At 49.5% G+C, this 12488-nt stretch overlaps 1 protein-coding gene across 6 annotated transcripts in view; it reads left to right on the top strand.

Annotated features, from left to right (window-relative positions):
* LOC127052581 (zinc finger protein 436-like) overlaps positions 1-12488 on the top strand; it is a 269164-nt gene that overhangs the window by 241023 nt on the left and 15653 nt on the right. For 3 of the 6 annotated variants that reach the window (XM_050956409.1, XM_050956407.1, XM_050956408.1), the window contains exon 1: positions 1750-1956. The gene's annotated coding sequence lies outside the window, so the exon portion shown is untranslated. Of the gene's footprint in view, positions 1-1080; positions 1180-1749; positions 1984-12488 lie in introns of those variants that run through there. The other 3 variants (XM_050956405.1, XM_050956404.1, XM_050956406.1) reach the window with 3 other exon arrangements.

Raw genomic sequence — 12488 nt, 5'->3', positions numbered from 1 at the left:
TTCCCCGGTTTGCTCTCACGTTCCCCGAACCCCCGAGCAAGCAGGTCTTCCCTGCGGTTTGCAGGGGGGTTCGGGGAACGCGAGAGCAAACCACGGTGAAGCTGGTCTCCTTCCTCGGTTTGCTCTTGCGTTCCCCGAACCCCCGTGCAAGCAGGTCTCCTTCCCTGCGGTTTGCAGGGTGGTTCGGGGAACGCGAGAGCAAACCACGGCGAAGCTGGTCTCCTTCCCCGGTTTGCTCTCGCGTTCCCCGAACCCCCGAGCAAGCAGGTCTTCCCTGCGGTTTGCAGGGGGGTTCGGGGAACGCGAGAGCAAACCACGGCGAAGCTGGTCTCCTTCCTCGGTTTGCTCTTGCGTTCCCCGAACCCCCGTGCAAGCAGGTCTCCTTCCCTGCGGTTTGCAGGGTGGTTCGGGGAACGCGAGAGCAAACCACGGCGAAGCTGGTCTCCTTCCCCGGTTTGCTCTCGCGTTCCCTGAACCCCCGAGCAAGCAGGTCTTCCCTGCGGTTTGCAGGGGGGTTCGGGGAACGCGAGAGCAAACCACGGCGAAGCTGGTCTCCTTCCCCGGTTTGCTCTCGCGTTCCCCGAACCCCTCTTGAAGCCGCCCAACAGCGCTGCAGTGTGGCCACATCTAACACCACTTGCAGCGCTGGTTGCTGTAAGTGTGGCCACTCTGCAGCGCTGGCCCTATACAGCTGTACTAATACAGCTGTAACAACCAGCGCTGCAAAATTGTAGATGTAGACATACCCTCAGAGGCACCGGCTAGGAGAGGGGGCGGGGCCGGGGCCGGGGCAAAGAATGAGCTGTGCGGGGAGGGTCAGGCTGGTCCTGGCGACCTCCCTTCCCTGGACTGGAAAGAGCGGAAGCGCCTCCGGGGCAGGCTGGGAGATGTAGTTCCTGATTCTCCGTGGACCAGAAGTGACGATAGGTGGAAGAGGACAAGTGGAGCCGCAAATGCGTGCGGGCCGCTGCGGCTCTGCCTGGCTCGCGCGGGGCCGTTGGAGCCTCTCCAAGGGCCGGAGAAGGTTTTGTGCTGTGGGGGCTCTGGGCATGCGCAGATCGCGGAGGGAGAGCCCTTCATTAACCCCCCCCTCGTGCCCGGCTCGGGCCCTGCCCCGCTGGAGACGCCCTGGGGCCGCCCCGGGCTCTGCCCGCCCCGCTGCGGAGCTGCAGCCTCCAGGTCCCGGAGCGAGCCCCGGGGGCCGGGCCGGGCGGTGACTCTGCCCCAGTGTCCGAGGGGGGGCCCGGCATCTCGCAGCGGCGGGATCTGCTCCCTGGGGGGGGGCAGCGCCCGCAGGGGGCTCGGAGCTGCTGTCCCCGCAGGAGCCCAGCGCCCCCCCGGGCCCGGCCAGGCTCTGCCCTGGGACCCTGGGGAGGGGCCCGGCCCCACTGGGGTCCCTGCGTGGGGCCGGGCAGGTGGGGGCTGGGAAAGGGGCGGGTGGGAAATGTCTGTGCAGCCCAGACATGGCCGGGGGGGGGAGCAGGTGACCCCCTAGGAGCGGGGAGAGAAAGGGGGGGCTGAGATCCCCTCGGATTTACCACTGCCCCCTCCCGTGGGGACCCCCCTCCTCTCCCGTCCTGCCCCCTTTCTCCCTAGAGAGCAACGAGCAGCACCCAGGGTGACCCCCCAAACCCCTGAGAAGTTCCCTGTTGCCCTCCCCCCATTGTGCCCCATTTTCTCTCCCCTTCGCCAATGGCCAGTTCAGATCTCAGGTTTGGGGTGTTTCCCCCCATTTTCACCCGCCTTATATTGGCGAATATTTAGTTTGTGCCTCATTGTCTCTTCAGTTCTGAAATACTGATATTGAATTCTCAAAAATCTTCCCACTTTTCTCTCCAGGTGTGTGACTGAGATCAGGGGCCCTATCGTACTGAGCGTGGCCCTGTTCTGCCAGGTGCTGTGGAGACCCCAGCTGAGATCTGGGCCTTTTTCTGCCAGGCACTGAAGAGACCCCAGGTGAGATCAGACCACACTGTTGTCCAGGTAAAACTGAGACCTGCACTGAGATCAAGGCCCCCCCCTGTGCCAGGCAGCGCACGACTGTGACCCAAACTGCTGCCTTTATTGTTCTGGGCACTTCAGAGACCTCGACTGAGATCTGTGTCCCCTTTGGGTCTGGCATTGCACTGACCCTAACAAAGATCAGACCCCACCACTGTACTGTGCACTGCACAGACCCTGACAGAAATCCTGCCCCTACATTTTGCCAGTTGCTGCAGGGGCCCTAAACAAAATCAGGGATCCTGTAATGCTGGGAGTTGCAGAGTCCCCAACTGAGATCAGGCTTCCTGTTGTGCAGGGATCTGCACAGACACTGACCAAGATCAGGGTCCCCATTGTGACAGGTGCGGAAAAGACACCAAGAGTATCTGTACCCTGCTGTTAACCCACCCCCCCAGCTGGCTCATGCCAGCTGACAGGCTCAGAGGGCTCAGGCAAAGGGGATGTTTAATTACAGTATAGATGTCTGGGCTCAGGCTAGAACCAGGCTGTAGGACCCTGCGAGGTGGGAAGGTGCCAGACCTTGGGCTGCAGCCCAAGCCAGAGCATCGACATCACAATAAAACAGCCCCACAGCCTGAGCCGTGTGAGCCCAAGTCAGCTGGCACGGGCCAGCCGCTGGTGTTTGACTGCAGTGTCGACATGCCCACAGGGACAGGCCTTGCCCCGAAAAGCTGAAAGGGTAAATAGGCCAATGGTGGGAGGTGACTCTCCATTTTACAGATGGGGAAACTGAAGCTCAGAGAGCTGAAGTGATTTGCTCAAGTTTGCGTGGAGAAATTGTGGCAAAACTGGGAACTGAACCCAGATTGTTTGAATTCTTGACTATCCTCTTATCCACAAGCCCAGCATGTGTGTGTACAGTGTTGGATTGGTCTGTGTTTGCTTTGCATTGGCTTCCAAGGGAGACTGTGGAATTTCCTTCACTGGTGGTTTTTAAGACCAGCTTAGAGATACACCAGTCTGGGAATGTCTAAGGATACTTGGTTCTACCTCAGCACAGGAGGCTGGAGTAGACGACCTCTCAAGATCCCTTCCAGGCCTACATTGAAATAATTCTCTTTTGTGCTGTGCCCTGTTCTACGCTGAGCTGTTTTGCATGGTGCCTTTTGGAACTATGATGCACCATGTTGTGTTGCATAGTTTTATGATGCTTTATTTTGCCTTAGCTTGTTTGGTGCCTGTGTTATGTTGGTTTGAGTTGAGATATTTTGCATTGTGTACTTTTGTCCTAAGGTGTGTTAGTTTGCATTGTGTTGCTTTCTTCTCCTTAGTATTGTGTCATTTAATGCTGTGCAATGTAGTTTTTTGTTTTGTTGTTGTTTGAATGGCCTGACGACATGTTGTGGTTTTTCTCTGTATGTTGTTTTATACGTATATATCGCATAGCATCCTTGAAATGTAGATCTAGATAGGACCTCAAGATGTCATCAAATCCAGCTCTCTCTGCCGAGGCAGGACCAAGTATATGTTGATTATCTCTGACAGAGGTTTGTCCTACCTGTTCTTAAAAACTTGCAGGAAAAGAGACTCCACAGTCCCCCTTGTAAGACTATTCCAGAGCTGAACTAGCTCAGCCCTGGTGACACCCAGACAGATTTTAATGGTGAGCAGCTGTGGAGAGAGAGGAGACCCCAGTGAGTGGGCAGCTAGGTAAAGAGACTAAAATTTGGAGGAGAAACATTGATGTGTGCAAGGTCTGCGACAGACCTAGAACTAGATCCCAGTTCTAGTGCCACCGTACTGCTGTTTTGGGCACTGAAGGTCTCTGCCACCCTGGTGTTTTAGGCACTGGTGCAAACCCTTAGTAAGGACAGAATTTGCACTAGTGCACTCTGGCACTGGTGCACCATGTGCCTGTTTGAAGGTTTGGTGTGTCTGTGTGTGGGGAGCAGTGATCTCACTGAGGCCAGGGGCTGGCTGACCAGTGCAGCTGGTAAGGGAGGGGCAGCAGTGAGTGCTGGAGGTGTGAGCCAGGAGCACAACCCCACAGGACTGGACACTGACTTCTCATGACCCATGACACACGCACCCAGCTGTGTGCAGGGGCTGCAGCTGAGCTGCCCTGCCAAGACTGGCTGTGTATCCATGGACAAACCACCTCTTCCTGCAGCCTAATACAATGGGGTGTGGGGACCTTTCCAACCTGCGGGTGATGTGGCTCTGGCGTTAATGGAGTCTGTTCCTGGCTCTGTCCCTGACCTTCTTGGTGACCTTGGGGAAGTCTCGCCCCAAAGAGATCACAATCCAAGTAGACAATGGGTAGGAGGAAAACAGAGAGGGGCTGTGGATTGTCCCTCTCTGTGCAGTGCCCACTAGAATGGGGGGGCTGATCTCAGTCAGGTTCTCTGCCATGTGCTGCACGATGGGACCCTGATCTCCATCGGTGTCTGTGCAATTGAAAGCACAGTTTACAGACTCACAGACTTTAATGGCAGAAGGTAGAGATGTATTTCAGATGAGGTCTCATCGGTGCCTTTTATAACAGTACTAACCCACTCATGTGTCTGCTGGAAATACCTCACCTGATGTATCCTAGGGCTGTGTTAACCTATTTCATGGCTGCATCACATTGGCAGCTCATAATTATCCTGTGATCAACCAATACACCCAGGTCTTTCTCCTCCTCTGTCACTTCCAATTGATAAATCCCCAGCTTATTGCAAAATTATGCACTTGGAGACTAACAACTAGAATTTGTGCACTGTTCATTTTCATCCCATTTCTGTTACTCCAGCTTTCAAGGACATGCAGATTTTCTTGTATGATTTTCCTGTCCTCCTCCATATTGGCAATCCCTCCCGGCTTTGTGTCCCAGTCCCACTTCTTGTGCCAAGATCACTAGTAAAAGTGTTGAGTAAGATTGGTCCCAAGACTGATCTGAGGAACTCCACTAGTAACTCCCTCCAGCCTGATTCCCTTGTAGACTCCCTTTAACCAATTCTTTATTGACCTTTCGGTTCTCATATTAATCCCCATCTTCTCCAATTTAACGAATAGTTTCCCATGTGGAACTGTATCAAAAACCTGACATCCAGATCAGGTTTCTGTGGCACAATCTACCTTTTGTAACACCACGTTTTATTTATTTATAGTGCTGAAGGCTGGGAGGAAGTGTTAGCAATAGGCTGAGAATGGCCATGTGGAGATAGGGGAGGGGATGGCAGACAGTGGGGAGGTGGGGGGGATGCAGCATTGGAGGTGTGTCTGGGAATGTGTTTTGTAGGAGTCTGTGTCTCTGCTCCCTGTGGCTGTGGCGCATTCCGTACCAAAACAGCACGTCAGCAGAGCAGACGCACACACCGTAGCTCTGCCTGGAACACGCAGCATTCACTGCCAGAAGGGCTGAGTGATTGGCTGGGATGGATTCACTTGGACGACTGTCTGAGGCTCTCATAGTTTGAGATGTTCCTTTGTGCATAGTCAATTCTTTCCATTTAATGGTTTCCCCATACCTATGCCTGATGCCGCTCTCTTCTTTACTTGCGTTGGTTATTTCAGTTCCAGTTTTTAAATGGGATCTAAGATTTGCAAAGCTGAATGAAAGATAAAACAAACAGAACCATTTGAATGTTGGCCCATAGGTGGTTGAACTGTACCTGGTGAAGGTCGGCTGTAATGAACGGGTTCCCTATAGCGTTTTCTGGTGGGGCGGATAAAGCAACGCCAAAGAGTCAAATGCGCATTTTAGGGCAAAAGGGCTAAATGCATGAGAAATGAACTGACAATTTCCATTTCTTAATGGCTAAAATTTTGACACTCGCTCACACCAATTTTTTTTTAAAGCGATGCACAGCACACAGTCAAGTTAATGAATGAAAGCACACTCATTATTGATTGCTTTCTGTTGCATGAGCATCTGATTAAGCACCTGATTAAAACTGTACCAATGTAAGTGAAAATGCATCAACCCAGCTTAGCTTCAGGATGTTCAGATGTTTCTAAATTAATTACATGGCAGAATGGTTAATGGGGAAAATACACTGAAATGCCTCTACCCAGTCCTGTTGACTTCTCCCAACCGTCCTATGAGTTCTGGCCTCTTGGTCAACTGAGCTCCCAGTCCCACTTCAGCTGTGCCCTCTCCTAACCTAACCCATTTCTACAGCAATTCTTCATCCCCCTCGTCAAGGCAGGGGGTTGGTGCTGCAGCCCCTAAGGTACCTGCGTTAACCACTGTCTCTCATACTGGGGCTATTTAGATTTCAGGGAACAATTTCTCAGAATTATTGATTCTGGGAGGTGGGAGAGAGCAGAGGCTCAGAGGGGGTTTGCTCTTAGGGACATGTTCAACTCTGGTAGCCTCCATGTTACCTCGTCCTCCACCCTCCTTCATGTGTCTCTGATCATGTGTCAGAGTGTCATCTTCTGATCATAATGCCACTCGCCTCAGCAGAGCTCCCAGACAGGAGCTATGTCACGAGGGGGTTACGGTACTGAGAGTGAAATACATCACAGGGAGGGTGTAATTATCCTGAAATGAAACATTCCAGTCTAGGAAGTGAAAGATTTCAAGTACTTCATTACTTAAAATTACGCTTGAAAGGATTGGATTTTTATGAATTAAATTGCAGCAAACGTTCATTTTACCGTACACACACGCACACAGATGGAAAAATATTTATATAGGTAATATACAGAAATGCTTCAGGAGAAAGTGGAGTTTGATTTAAGGATGTTGACACTGTATATTTTGCCTGTGACATTGACAATTTCTCTTTGAACAGTTATATGATTTGGCTTTTGGAATCTCAACAATTACTGTAATTAAATAATTGTTATCTGACGACCCTCATAACTTCCCACAGCTCTGAACATTGAAATTGTAAACATTGAAAAAAGGGCTTAAAAATAAATATCACTATCTATTTAAATTAAAAGAAAGAAATAGAAAAAATGAATTTTAACAAACCCACTTAATAGCAATTGCAATATGTTAGGGGACGGAAATTCACAACTAAGGCACCAACCTTAATTCTACCCTGTGGTGACACCAGGCAATTGCCGTAGGGCTACAAATTAGGCATTTTAGTATATAAAGTTCCAGATTCCAAATCGGTATGATCTAAAGACACATGAGATCTTTTCCACAGGATATCACCGTCACTGGGTTGTTTCTCTTGTTGGTAATTCCCAGAAGTGAAGAGATTAATAACATTTTGTCAGTTATGAAGTGGCCACTTCAGATTTCCGGGGAGGGTCTGTTGTTTTGCACTAGGGACCAGGTCCTTGGGGAGATGGAACCTTGGTTTCATTTCAACTTCTCCATGCTCAGCAGCTTCTGGAATTTGGTTCAAAGTATTTACATCATGTTTCCCTGCCCTGTTCTTAAAAGTGCTGCTATAGAAAATGGGGAAGGGCAGGAACTGACTGCAGGATCAGTAGCTGAGTCCTTTAGATATTTATAGCTCATCGGAAGGAGGACGGGGATTGGTGGGTGTCTGGGGATTTAATAATAAACACACAAATATCATTGTTCTTAGTGAATTTTCATCTTCTAATTCCCATAACCCACTAATTATCCCTGGCTGCCCGCGGCCGTCTGGGGAGGGAGAACTAGTAAACTCCTGTGGCCAGTGTGGAACCTAAGACACAAGGATCTTTCCTTGGCTGACTCATAGTCACCCAGAGTGAAATTCACTTCACTGGATAAATCCTAGTTGCTGAGCTCTGCAGAGGGGTGGGGAGGTGAATTCCATCCCCCATTCTTGAGCATGGACCCCCCTCCATTTCTCACCCTGATCTCAGACACTACCCCAACCTTCCCCTGCAGTGATGGACCCACTTGATGCTGCCAGAGCCATGTGCCATGGGACCTAGAGAGGACAGAGGCCCAGCTCCAGAACTGATCCCCCTGCCCACAGCCCCCAAGCTGTGCTAGAGTTGCCCTGACTTACGAATCTGCTGATTGGTCCAGCTGTACCCAGCCCGTGCACTCACCACGCACAAACTTTGCACAACAAATATGCCAGGTTTGGGAAAGACCATCTGGGGCTGGCTGCAGTCTCTCTTTGCTCCTATGAAGGGAATGGGGTGGTCCCTCATATAGGATACAAACATACTCAGGGTTAGAAGGGAAATGTAGTTTCTTCCAGGGGTTTGAAATGTTTGATTTCGAGTCCTGAGCTCTGTCTTCCTGTTTGTCTCCTTCTGCCACTTTTAGATCTCTTGGAGAGACAAGGTGGGTGAGGTAATAATTTTAGAACCAAGTAAAAATACCTGTTTGCTATCCTGGGACCAACATGGGTACAACAACTTTCTCCTTTGTACCCCCTCCCCATCTCACCTCCCCCTCAGCTGAGACTGTCCCATGTGCTAGGAAAATAAGGGTTCAGTCCTGTCACTGGATTGGGTCTTGCCAGCACTAACGAGAGTGAAAGCCTGTGTGCATTAACGACAGCAGCAGGAACTCGACACATAGGGAGAAGAGATGGGAGTGAGCAGGTTATGTTTGTGGTAGGTGTGAGTTCCTCATGTGGGAATTCTGCACCACTGCGTATGCACAGAATTCACGTCCAGCACAGAATTTCTTTTTTTTGGCTTGAGGAAGATACATTCTGCCTGAGAAGTGCTGCAGTTCTGCCTTTCACCCTCCAGAGGCCCCTGTGGCACCAGAACAAGCAGCATTCAGCTGGGTACATCTTGGTGGTGATTTGTTGCCCCGAGCTATACCCCAAATGGGAAGAGAGTTAGTGAGTGGAACTTGGGAGAGTCCTGAGGCACGGCTGCCTCTGGGGATGGGGACAGGGTGGTCATTCTCTACTCGCAAGAGGGTGTGGAAAAGGCACAGGAGGAGCAAGTGTCCCCTGTGTAAACTGCCTAGCCCCAGATTATCCAGTCCCAGACGCATCTTCCCCCACCCTACCCCAAACCTCTTCACCCCTCCAACCATCAGTTGCCAGTCTTCCCTCGCTGATAGCGCTTCCTGACTGGCAGAGACCTTCTAAGCCAGTAGTGTGTCAGGGCTCAACCTTCTGGCTGAGTCCTCAGGGCACTTTCTTCCTCTCTTGGGTACCATGCCACAGTGCCTCCACAAATCTACATTGCTTAGGCTTCAGCTTCAGCCCCGGGTGGAGGGGCTCACGCCCTGGACTTCAGCCCCATGCGCTGGGACGAAAGATTTCTACCCTGGCCCTCAGTGAGTCTAATGCTGGCCTTGCTTGGTGCCCACCCTGAAACCTGCTAGTGGCCCCCAGCTGGCCCAGGGCCACTGGTTGAGAACCACTGCCTTACCCTAGAAATCACAGCAATGTTCAGGTTACTGCCAGTCATAGAATCATAGAATATCAGGATTGGAAGGAACCTCAGGAGGTCATCTAGTCCAACCCCCTGCTCAAAGCAGGACCAATCCTCAACTAAATCATCCCAGCTAGGGCATTGTCAAACCTGACCTTGTCCCAAAGGACCAGTCACTTACTGAGGTCAGTTGAATCTTAGATCTCACAACAAAGACAATAATTATAGCCTGTCCTGTAATAACCTATATTAAGACTTATTTAAAAGGAAAGGAGAGTTTATGAAGTTAAAGCAGGTAATCCTATAGATGCAGAGAAGTTACAGTCTTAAATTTCAAAAGATAATAGAAGCTTCTATAATAAGCAAGCCCTATATCTTTCCTAGGACTAACCCAGGCTAGTCAGCTGGGGATGTCTTGCTTATGCCTAGAAACTTTGCCCCCACTCCTTCCCCCCCGAGTCCAAGCAGCATACAGATAATCAGTTCCTTCTGTATGGGGTTTTTTATCCCCTTCCTGCCATGTGCTCTGAGCTGCAAACTCAGCTAATGGGAAGTCAAGAACACAACAACAGTCTTTTGTCATCTTTAACATCACATAATAGTCTCTCTGGTGTTGATGAACCTTTCCTGCCAGGCAGGGTGTAATGCATTAGGTTACCAGTCAGCACTTCACGTAAGTAAAGTCTCCTGTCTGGTGATTTACAGAGCCACAGAGGCTCACAATGCAACTAGTCAGATATTAACCCAGGCAGCAACTCAATAAGGCATTCAATAATGTGTAAACGTGTTCTTATAATCCTAATATCTAATACTAACACAGATGAGTCAGACTGATTCCAGCTATGCGTTTGTCCCTGTTCAGTGAAGACATGGAGACTTTTGCAAGAGCTAACACCTCATCTGTCAGTGTCACAGGCAGGATGGGAGGGATGGTGTCTCTAACCTCTGTTTGCCAGAAGCGGGGAATGGGTGACGGGGTGGATCATTTGATGATTACCTGTTCTGTTCGTTCCCTCTGAAGCACTTGGCATTGGCCACTTAGCTAGATGGACCATTGGTCTGATGCAGTGGGCAACTCTTATGTTCTTATGTTCACAGTCTCTGTCAGGAGTATCTACTCATTTGGACTCACTGGGGAGCCACAGAAAGAAACAAGATGTGCTGAGGCAAGAGGCCCAGTCTCAGAGCCCTCGGGGTCACACTTCCCAAAGGCTAAAACTAGGCTCAGCCCATGAAAGGGGCACTGCCAGGAGAGACTGTATAAAGGCTGGAGCATCAAACCACTTTGTAAACCTGAGAGAGCTGCTCTGGGAACAGTGACAGGGAGAATCCCCCAGTGACTCCTTTGATTCTGCTCTTCTCTGGCCTTTGGTTCATAGAATTATAGAACTGGAAGGGACCTCGAGAGGTCATCTAGGCCAGTCCCTTGTGTTGTCAGATGCCTACCAGTGTGATACTCTGCTCTGTTCAATGTTGATATCTCTCGGCTGTGTGCGTGTGTTCCCTCTGTGTGCTGTCCCAGGTCTGCGCAGATAGCTGACACAGCAGACCCAAAGAGAACCCTCAGTGACCACAGAGTCTAGTGAGGTACCAAGGCACTTCGGCCAGGTTTATTGCTGTATTGGACACAATAATAGTTCCCTCTAGATTTTTACTCCACAGGACATACTACGAGTATGTGCCCCTGGTCAATTGACTTGACTCTGTCAGTGGCGGAACTTTCCACTGCCCCCTCGGCCGGACCAAGACACCATCCCAGGGATACATTCTTATTCACAGGTACAAACAAGTTACACATCACTCCTGATGTATGAGGTGCAGCCCCTGTATGTAGCAAGGTACAACCCTTCTACATAGTAAGGTGCCGCCTCTCACCTTGTACGTGTTGATTCGAACAAAACAACTCTATCCATCATATTACCCTTTTGGCCTTGTTATTGGGATGGGTCAGCCTGTTCCTTGTTATCTGTGTGAAATGTTCCAGCATAGGGTGTTCTGGTACCGTGTTTATACTTCAATACACTAGGTGAATATATTTTTATGCAACATCAGCCCTTTTCTTGCCAGCTTCTGTGAGTAGGGCCTGCCTCTTACTCACCGCCTAACTTTGCTTTATGATAGCTAAGTCTTGACCATTACTTTAGCTCAGGCTTCATGCTGGACCTTTATCAGGGCCTTCACTTACTACATTCCCCCACTTTTTGTCTTTTTATGGGGAGGATGTTTATCCATCATCTCGGAAAAGCATAATGCATGGACCAAGGATAACCCAGTGGGCTAAACACTGTTACGTGGTTACCTTATTTTACCATCCATACACTAATGCCCCATCTGTCTTTCTTGTCTGCACATTCCCTCGTACGACTGATAGACAGATTTTATTATCCAATTATTTTTTAGTTCCTTATGGTGGGCCTGGGAATGTTAGGCCTGGGACCATACGTACGCGGGGGTCAGTAGCCTATCTGTTGTCTTACTGAGGGCTTCGTGGAGATATAGAAACTATACCAAGGATATAAATGTAATTTAGGGAATATATGTTCTATATATTTGTAATGTACGTATGTATGTATTTTGTCATAACATATTTGTTAGTCAGTGTGCCTTAACTCCTCACTCTATGAGATGATTGTTCGGGTGTACCACAGCAGTGTTGATTGCCATTTCCATTCCCTTATTTACTCGACCTTGTAGCTTAGCTTTCTTTATTTGACGGATCATATAGCAGCATATTCCTATTAAAACCATAACAGTTAGGGCCTGGATCCCCATTAGGAGTACGTTCAAAGTGCGGACCACTGGATGTAAAGTCGCATCCTCTGGGATTGCCCACCAGGGTGTTTCCACCTCTCTTTGCACTGTATCAGTTTCACTTATTTGCTCTTGGATCAATTGAGTTATAGGAATTAGGGATTCCTTAGTTCTTGCTACTAATTCTTGTATACCTAGTTGTAAAAATTTCAGTGGGGGGGGAACAGATCAATTAATAAGTTTTGTAGGCATTCATGTAAGATGACCGTTTCAGTGACAGCATTACCCTTTCTTGTTGGCCAAAAGGCATGGGCTCCTATTTGAATAGTGCTTGTCACAGGCAGACAGAATCCTGCCTCTCTTGTGGGGCAGACATTGCCATCTATAGAGAAATTGTGATATCCTGTGACAGAGGCCATGTCCTGAATTCGCACTACCTCAGTAACCAATTCCTTTTGTACTAGTAGTGCCCAGCCTTTCCTAGTGGCATTAATGTCAAT

Source organism: Gopherus flavomarginatus, chromosome 5 (assembly GCF_025201925.1).
Source record: "Gopherus flavomarginatus isolate rGopFla2 chromosome 5, rGopFla2.mat.asm, whole genome shotgun sequence".
Classification (NCBI taxonomy): Eukaryota; Metazoa; Chordata; order Testudines; family Testudinidae; genus Gopherus; species Gopherus flavomarginatus.
This window is presented reverse-complemented; position numbering and strand designations above follow the sequence as displayed.